The sequence below is a fragment of the Octopus bimaculoides genome, chromosome 14, assembly GCF_001194135.2.
Source record: "Octopus bimaculoides isolate UCB-OBI-ISO-001 chromosome 14, ASM119413v2, whole genome shotgun sequence".
In the NCBI taxonomy this organism is placed as follows: Eukaryota; Metazoa; Mollusca; class Cephalopoda; order Octopoda; family Octopodidae; genus Octopus; species Octopus bimaculoides.
This window is the reverse complement of record NC_068994.1, coordinates 41525479-41534301: the sequence shown is the minus strand read 5'-3', so window position 1 is coordinate 41534301 and position 8823 is coordinate 41525479. Positions and strand designations below refer to the sequence as shown.

The window sequence follows — 8823 nt, the reverse complement described above, 5'->3', positions numbered from 1 at the left end:
ATATATATGTATATATATAAATATATATATATATATAACAATAATATTAGGGATAAAAATCCAAATTTGCAGGTAAAAACTCAATCAAATTCAATTTCTTAAAAATTAAAACTAAATTAAGTTTCACAGTATAATATATAAATATATAGTTTTAGAGAAAAGAACCAAGATTCATGAACTCATCGATGAAAATCCACAGTCACAGCTTTGATTTTCATGTTTTATTTACAATCTTATAATAATATGATATAATATTATCTAATATAATATAATGAAATGATAGAATATAAAATGCCCATTCTGATTGACTTAGTACTTTCATGCATTAAACTATACAATCTTCAGGCTCATGAAGTAAGTTGTAATTTGTAAAACATGACTGTCACCACTACTACATGAACCTGAAGATTCCATAGTTTAATGCATGAAAGTACTAGTTAAATCAAAATGGACATTTAATATTCTATCATTTCATTATATCATATTATATTATTTTATATTTATGTTATTGTAAATAAAGCATGAAAATTAAATAAAGTTGGAATTTCTTTTAGTATTATATTCTTCTATACACAATCATACACACCCATGTGTATATCTATCTATCTATCTATCTATCTATCTATCTTTGTGTGTGTATGTGTACATACACTCTCGTGTTGCTTACATTGGTCAGTAGTACTGTCTCATTGCATCTATTCACAGCTAGAATCTGAAAGTAAATTATGTGAGCTAGAGACAAACAAGAACGTTATTGGAAGTAACCTGCAAGTGTCAATGTGTAGAGAGGCCTGTCTGTATTACCTGTCTAAATAACTGATTTGTCAACATTTTTTTCTTTCTTTTCTCTCCCTTTCTCTGCCTCTTTGTCTCTCGCCTTCCATTAATCTATAGTCTATCTATTTGTTTATCTCTAATTGCAAAAACCATACTACAGTGCATGTTTGATTTCTGCATGTGGTTGAATGTTCACAACATTTGCTTATAATTTCTCTCAAATTTCATCGAATTTTCTCAGATGGTAGTGATAATATCTACTGAAAAGAGAGAGAGACAGAGAGAGAGACAGAGAGAGTTGGGAGAGACGAAAGCGATACAGAAAGAATTTCAGAATGATGGAAAGGCAGAAAGAAAAGAAAGGAAAAGAAATGCAAAGAAAAGAAAAAGGAAGTTGTAGTAGAGAGCAGTTAATTCTACTCTCCGTCAATTTGACATAATATCAAGCTACTTTGAGAAATATCATTTGACGGAACTAAGACATTTGCTGATATGAAGCAGGAAAGAAATCAGAATCAGGTAAGAATTTTATTATATTTAAACATTTTTTTTTATTATTTGTTATTCCAAGTGGTTAGTGATGGTTTCAGGTTTTGTGACAAAAGATGAAATATTTTGGAATACAGCTATGAAATGCATCCTTGAAGCATATGATGATTGAGAAATATCTGCAGGCATGATCATGTAGTTAAGAAGTTGTGTTCACAACCATGTGATTGTAGGTGTCATTCCAGTGCACAACACTTCCACTGAGTATATTCTACTATAGCCAAAGTCAGTGATTCTCAACAGGAGTCCATATGATCCTTAGGGGTCCATATAAGATTTAGTTGTTAAAGTTTGTGTGCAATAAATTGGCTATAGTTCTACAATACACAAAATATTTTAACAAGTTTTATATTCATTTTCTAATAATATGTAATCATAACATACAAACACAGACATTCATGGACATACATATATATACACACATAAACATAGCCACATACACGTACATATACACACACATACACGTGTGCACACAGACACACACATGCACAGGCAAGCATATTTCTCACAAACTGTGATCTTATAGTAGTTTCCTCATTAGGTCATGTAGTTTTTTCTTTTCAAACCCAGCTCAAATTTTTTTGAACAAATCTATGATTAAATGCATTATCCCCATGACAATTCCATCCTTCAGGATTATATATAACTATGTTATTATTATAATGGAGGAGCATAGCTTAATGGTTAGGATGTTGGACTCATGATCATAAGATTGTGGTTTCAATTCTTGAACCAGGTGATGTGTTGTGTGTCCTTGAGTAAAACATGTCATTTAAAACACTCCATTGCCCCAGTTCACTCAGCTGGTGAAAATGAGTAATTGTACAATGGACCAGCGTCCTGTCCAGGGAGAAATATATACACCAAATAAACCAGGGAACCAGCCCTATACTCCTTAAAGAGTTATGTGGACTAACAAAACCATAACTAAGCTAATGTTGTCAAATGTTCTTTCTTTTCCCAAGGTAGGAGAGGTATGATTTGAAGAAAAATTTGGTAACTATTTTTAGCAGATCAAGTATCCATACAAAGGCTCCCTCAAAGTGATTTGAATACATGGTAATATTTGAAGAGAAAAATGGATGGGTTAATGATATCAATAATGTGTCTTTCTAAAATTGTATAAGATGTATATCAGAGGGTTATGATTATGCAAATAAAAATATCTTATTTAATTGGCCATCTCCTTAATCTTTATTGTGTTGCTGTCACTGCTTATGATGTATTCTGGTTTGTTTTCTGTCAACCTGGTGCCACTTTGGCCATGCTCAACAAGTGGTATTTTAGAACAGCAACTTCTTGTCCTGTATGCTTGGTTAAAAATAGTAAAAGCCTAGTTTTGTGGATTCTCTAGATTCTACAGATTTACATCTCTACAGAATTTTATGAGGGAAATCATGATTAAGAAAAAGGAAAAAAATAATAATTCAATATCACTGTTGTTTAACACTCTTGTTACCAGAATTCTTTTGAAATATTCTGCTTTTATTTCAATTATTTTTGATAAGAATGATGAACATTATGAAATAACTTTGTAGTTATTAAGCTGGTATTTAGAACATAAATTAACATGAAATTTTGATGGCAGCTTTAATATAGATTACTCTTAAACAGAAAGTTCATATTATAAAACCAGGAGTAGTTTCAGGTGAGTTGGTATCAAAGAAGTCAAAAGAAAGTTACCATATAAGTGGTGAATTTCAAGAAACATGGACTGAAAAAATTCTTTTGTTTCTTGGGAATGGAACCCAGATGATGACTGTAACAAACGTTAGTTATCCATTGACTCCCAATATGTTTTGGACCTGTGTGGTAGGGATGGCTCGAAGTTCTGTCTAACTGCAACAGTGTTTGATACAGGTCCTGACCAACCTCCTATGGCTATATTTGCAGTATCTTCTCTTTTAAATAAGAAACTAACAAAGCATTTGCAGCTGCAATTTTCTTTTGTATATTACCCTATGCCTTTTTTTATGAGGTTCAGGTCAAGAGATGATCCTGATCATTTACCCAATAAAGTAACACCATCAGCTGTTTGCCTGACTTTCACACATTTTGAATGACAGGATTACATCATCATGTTGGAATATACTGAAATTATCCTAGCACAGATCAGTAGGTAACTTATGAACAGTCAGATAAATTTTAGAGTATACGGTTGTGCATTGAAACAGTGTCCAAATACCATTTCTTCCCATTGGAGAAATGTCTACCCACATCATAATGGCTGAACATTGCTTAGGTCTAACAAGTTTACACCTAGGATTATGTATTGAGCTTGATGGACAACAAACTAAGAAAGCATTTGATGTAAATTGCTTATTAAATCTTATAGAAGACTCTAAACCCTTTAGCATTACATTGAGATTACTTTGTCAAATATAATGCTTATTCATTTACACTCTTGAATTAATCATGCATTATCTTATAGCTTTATGAGTTCAATGATGTGATTATTTATTGTTAGAGTGACATTGTAGGTTAGATATGAGAGGCCAGGTCTGGCTGGCTTGAACATAAAACAGGTGGAATATTTGGGTCAGATATGCTAAAGGGTTAAACCAATTATCTTTAGTTCATTTTTTTTAAATGTTTTTTTTTTCCTTTTTTTTGTTTAAAGATTGTAGGAAATCTTAGAAGTTCTTTCATGACATCCTTGGCTTTTGCTGGACATGATGCAAATAGAATCAAAGATTTTTATTATCAATGTCTTATTGTCTCAGTGTTATATTCTAATGCTTCTGGAAACTTGGTTAGTATGGTACCACCAGATGTAAAGAGGGGTGCAACACATTGACAATGAATCATACAATCAGTGTGAATCATACAAAAAGATTTACAGCATAATGTCTGCTAATCAACAAATGATTTGTACCTGATGAAACTAAAATAAAAGCATTTTGGACAATATAGACAGATACATTTAACTGAGTTCGATATCTTCCTGCATATCAATCCATTATATGTATAGCAACAAATATAGCCCTTTGTTTCACGTGACAATTTCATAACTTCATAAAAAGTTGATGTAACTTGCAATATCAGAAATGTCAAATAGAAAATGAAATTATGAAATAATATTTAATCATTCATATATCATAATACAGAATATATATTCATTAATTTTGCTACTTACAAATATCAAATAGATCATTAGTTTTTAATTTTTATTTCAGAAACATATTTAGAAAAATAATAAATTTCATCTTTGTATTCTGGCTTTTGTGTTGTGTTGTGTGAGTGAACTAACATTTGTACTGAAGAATGGAATAAATATGGGGACATTGGGTTGATACAGCTTGTTAGTTCAGAAGGACAGAAGTCTTTGAAGTAAGTGTTTGAATAGATACAAAGTGGAAACTGTATGTCTGTGATGTAGTGGTTTTAATGTGATGAAGAATGAAGCTTTGTTAATCATTTGAATGATCTTCTTTTGGATGTTTGTATGTCTGTGTGTGTGTGTGTGTGTTTGGGCATATGAGGGATCCACTGACGAGATAGATGAGTAATAGACTCCCCATGTGAGTTACACTTGAGATTCATAAAAGATCAGTAACTGTTCAGGATGGAAGTATTTTTTGACTAGCTCTTTAGAATCAGCCAAGTCAATTATAACATATGTAATGCTAAAAAAAAACAAACTGAAACCTCATGCACCGAGAGAAAAAGCAGCTCAGAGAAATTAATATTAATATTTCGAAAGCATGGTGACAATTCCAGAGCATGTTTCAGTGTCCTCTCTGTAGTTGTTAGAGTGATGATAATAGAACTATTATGCCGATATTTAATGATGTACATATTTTGGAGGGGAGAACATAATATAACAACAAAAGAAATTAAACAAGGTTTTTTGAACAAAAATAGTCAAATTAGGGCTGACATAAGTAAAGTTGTGAGCAAAAAGAAATTTAATTAATCAAGATTGCCCTTGCAACCAGAGGAAAACATAAGTTCAGTGCTTAAATCTGACCAAGGTTTGTAGAGAAGGCAACTCTAAACTTTCACTTAGCTAAAATTAGCATTATGCATGCAATAAAGGTATAGAAAATGTTAGCTCAATGATTAATATTAATTTAACCTCTTTCATACCAACTTACCTCTAGTTCTGCGGCACAAACATTTTATTTTAAAGTGATCTAAAATGAAACCTTCCATCAAAATTTCCTATTGATTTATGTTATAAATATCAGCTTAATAATGACAAGGTTATTTTATTAAATTCTTATTTTCAAAATCTATTGAAACAAAGGCAATGTGTTTCAGTAGAAATTACGGAAACAAAAGGGTTAATCATATCTTTCACAAACATGGGGACAAATCAGGACATGCTTTAGTATTATCAAACCTCTTTACTGAAGTATAGTTAAGATATTGTAGTAGATTGGTATTTTCCATAAAAGATCATGAAAAAAACCCAACACTATCAGCAAGGTGAGAGTTGGTGATGGGTTCCTTTAAGAATTTAGCAACACAAAAGCAAAAAAATGGTGAGACACTGTGATCCATCTTACCCAGTGGGTCTCAATTAGGATCCATATGGCCCTTGGGGATCCAAATAAGATTTTGTTGTTAGACTTTATATGCAATTAATTGGTTATACTTCTACAATGCACAAAATATTAAAAAAAATTTTTTTATATACTTTTGAATAATATTTAATTATAAAAACATAATAGGATTTTTACAAACATTGAGTGGCAATGAGAGTCTACCTGTGTAAAATAGGAATCAAAGGGGTCTGTAGGTAAAAGAACAGTTGAGAAACACAACCTAACCCAAGCAAGAAAGGAAAGTGTAAAAATAATTGTGGTGGTGATGGTGATAGTGGTGGTGGTGGAAATAACGATGATAGTGGTGATGATATTGATGACAGCAGCAATGTTTCATCCTTAATATAAAGAAACCATTTACTATAGAAATACTTTATTTTGTCCCTGCTTACTTCCCTATTTTCTCCCTCTACTCAGTATCACCTTTTGTCTTTTCTGCCTTTCTTTCAATAGCTAATCATATTCCTGTCTCTTAAACGTTGCTGACAGTTTATTAGCTCCTTATTTCAGGTTGTCTAGTAAACATTCAAGATGTGTATACACTCATGATTAAAATAATATTTCCTATGTTCCCAAAATATTGAAATATAGAATAAGATTTCTCAGAAAGTTTCCAAAACTTCTTTCTCCTCGCCTCACCCCACCCTCATCCCACCCTGACAATGTTCTTTAGTTAATATCTTTGAATGTCTGTCTCTTGGCAGAAACGTACCAGTTGACTCATACTTAGAACAAAAGCTTCAAATCAGAATTGTCTCTTTCTATCCCCAAGGCATATGCTAAGCCTACTTTTAGCTAATGCTTCTTGGTTTATTAGTAGTGACAGTATGTTTTTATAGAGAGAGTCCTGAATGTAAATAATGTCCATTAAGTTTATGTGTGATGCTTATTGCTTTATGTATAATGACTGCTACATCCAGGGTAATGGTAGTTGATTTGTGGGGTAGTAGTTGGTAGTTTATGGGCAGTGGCTGGCGGTTTATGAATAGTGGCTGATGGTTTATGGATAACATTTATGGGTTAATGGATTAATGTCTGTTAGTTTCTGAAAAGATAAAGCAAGTTGAGTTGATATGATGTTCTGACTGCTGTATAAAAGGGTCACTGAACTGTGTGCACAGCCAAGGTGCTTAATTTTCAAATGACCTAATCCATATAATTGTGAATAGGTATCATGGGGAAATAAAGCTTGGGTGCCTTGACATGGTCAGTCAACCTGCTAGAAATAGCAGCCAAGTAATCACTCAAATTACACTTTGCTGTCTTAAAAATGGAAGTACACAGCACACAATGTACTGTTAATTTTTCCCTGTAAGATGGGATGTTTGTGACTAGCAGGATTTTTTATAATTGGTTTAACTGATCAGAATTGACTAAAGGACTGTTGAACAACATCAATACTGTTTTTGTTGTTATTTCTAGCATGACAAGTGGTCCTGTAGTGTCTTTCTTGTTAGTTCGTATCATACTTCTTATCTTTATTAATCACTGGGGTGTCTTTCCTCACTCTTCACTAATGTGCATCCATTTTTGTGTCAATGACATATTCTTGAATTCAAAAACTACCTTCATTCATGCATGACCTTCCATCCATCCATCCATCCATCCATCCATCCATCCATTCACCAATCCATTGATATTACCTTGTTATATTTTATTGTAGTACATTTTATGTTCTTCAGTTCATTGATTTTCAGATTTGCTTCCCTGATCACTATTGTAACTTATTCACTGAGATCTTAATAACATCTATTCTATGCTTAAATGTTTACTACTGTATCATCAATAACTATTGGTGAACATGTTGATGAAATATTTTCAAGATTTCTTAAGAAGAAAACACTAACAAAACATACTTCTACAGAGAACAGATTTCATAATAAACCATAGACAAAGGGGTATTTCTAGAACATCAAATTCATCTTCTTCTATGCATTGTTAGAACAAGGGTTCTCAGTAGCTTGGGCAGCTCTAGATTAACCATTAAGTAAAATAAGCATGTGCTTAGAGGCATCAAAGGATAGAGGGCACGACAGATGTGGCAAATGGCTAACAGCACAAAATGTCACTTTGAAATTGCTAAAATAATATTCAGTATGCCTAAGCTCTACTAAGTATAGAAGCAGATGTGTTATGTAAGGCTAATTTTGAGGAACTGATCAAAGACTTTGCAATTAAAAAATGTAGGTGAAGACTTTTCAAATATTTACTGGAAGTATACAAAAATGAATATTATTTTCCAATTTACTGTTAGTTTTGCTTCATTTTGAAAAATGGAAGGTTATTTCATGGTTTATTATTGTTAATATTTAAATTACTGAAAAGTCCCTGGCTTTAAGGGTATCACAAAGGCCTAGCTGGGGGCCCAACCTTCCAAGTTCTTTTACAGGGCTTAGAAAAATTGAAGGACTGCTGCAATAAGTGTGAATCTGAGAGGGGAACATGTTGAATAAAATCATAATTAACTGATCCTCCTGTATTTTCTTTTACCCAAAGCCAGGAATATTTCAGCACCCTCTCGTACATATATGGGAGCAACAAATTCTTTTAAATGCTTAGAGCCTCTACGGGTCTTAATCCAATCCTAACCTGGGGCATTGGCACTTATAATTCCCCCGTCTTAATTGATGGGCATTATACTCCAGAGTATGTCTGGGAAGTGTCACCAATACAAAGAGCAGGACAGATCAGGACATAAAAAAAACAAGGATTGAAAAAGCTAGAGCTACCTTCATGATGTTCAGACTTATTGTATATATACTTATATATATATAGTTTTAGAGAAAAGAACCAAAGTTCATGAACTAATCCATGAAAATCCACAGTCATGTATACTGGGAAAATTAATTTAATTTAAATTTTTAATAAATTGAATTTAATTGAGTTTTTACCTGTAAATTTGGATTTTTATCCCTAATATTATTATTATTATTATTATTATTATTAT

General features: G+C 32.3%; 1 protein-coding gene across 3 annotated transcripts in view; it reads left to right on the top strand.

Annotated features, from left to right (window-relative positions):
- LOC106880260 (protocadherin beta-16) overlaps nt 1–8823 on the top strand; it is a 107411-nt gene that overhangs the window by 14058 nt on the left and 84530 nt on the right. For all 3 annotated transcript variants that reach the window (XM_014930125.2, XM_052973103.1, XM_052973102.1), the window contains exon 2: nt 1019–1296. The gene's annotated coding sequence lies outside the window, so the exon portion shown is untranslated. The remainder of the gene's footprint in view (nt 1–1018; nt 1297–8823) is intronic.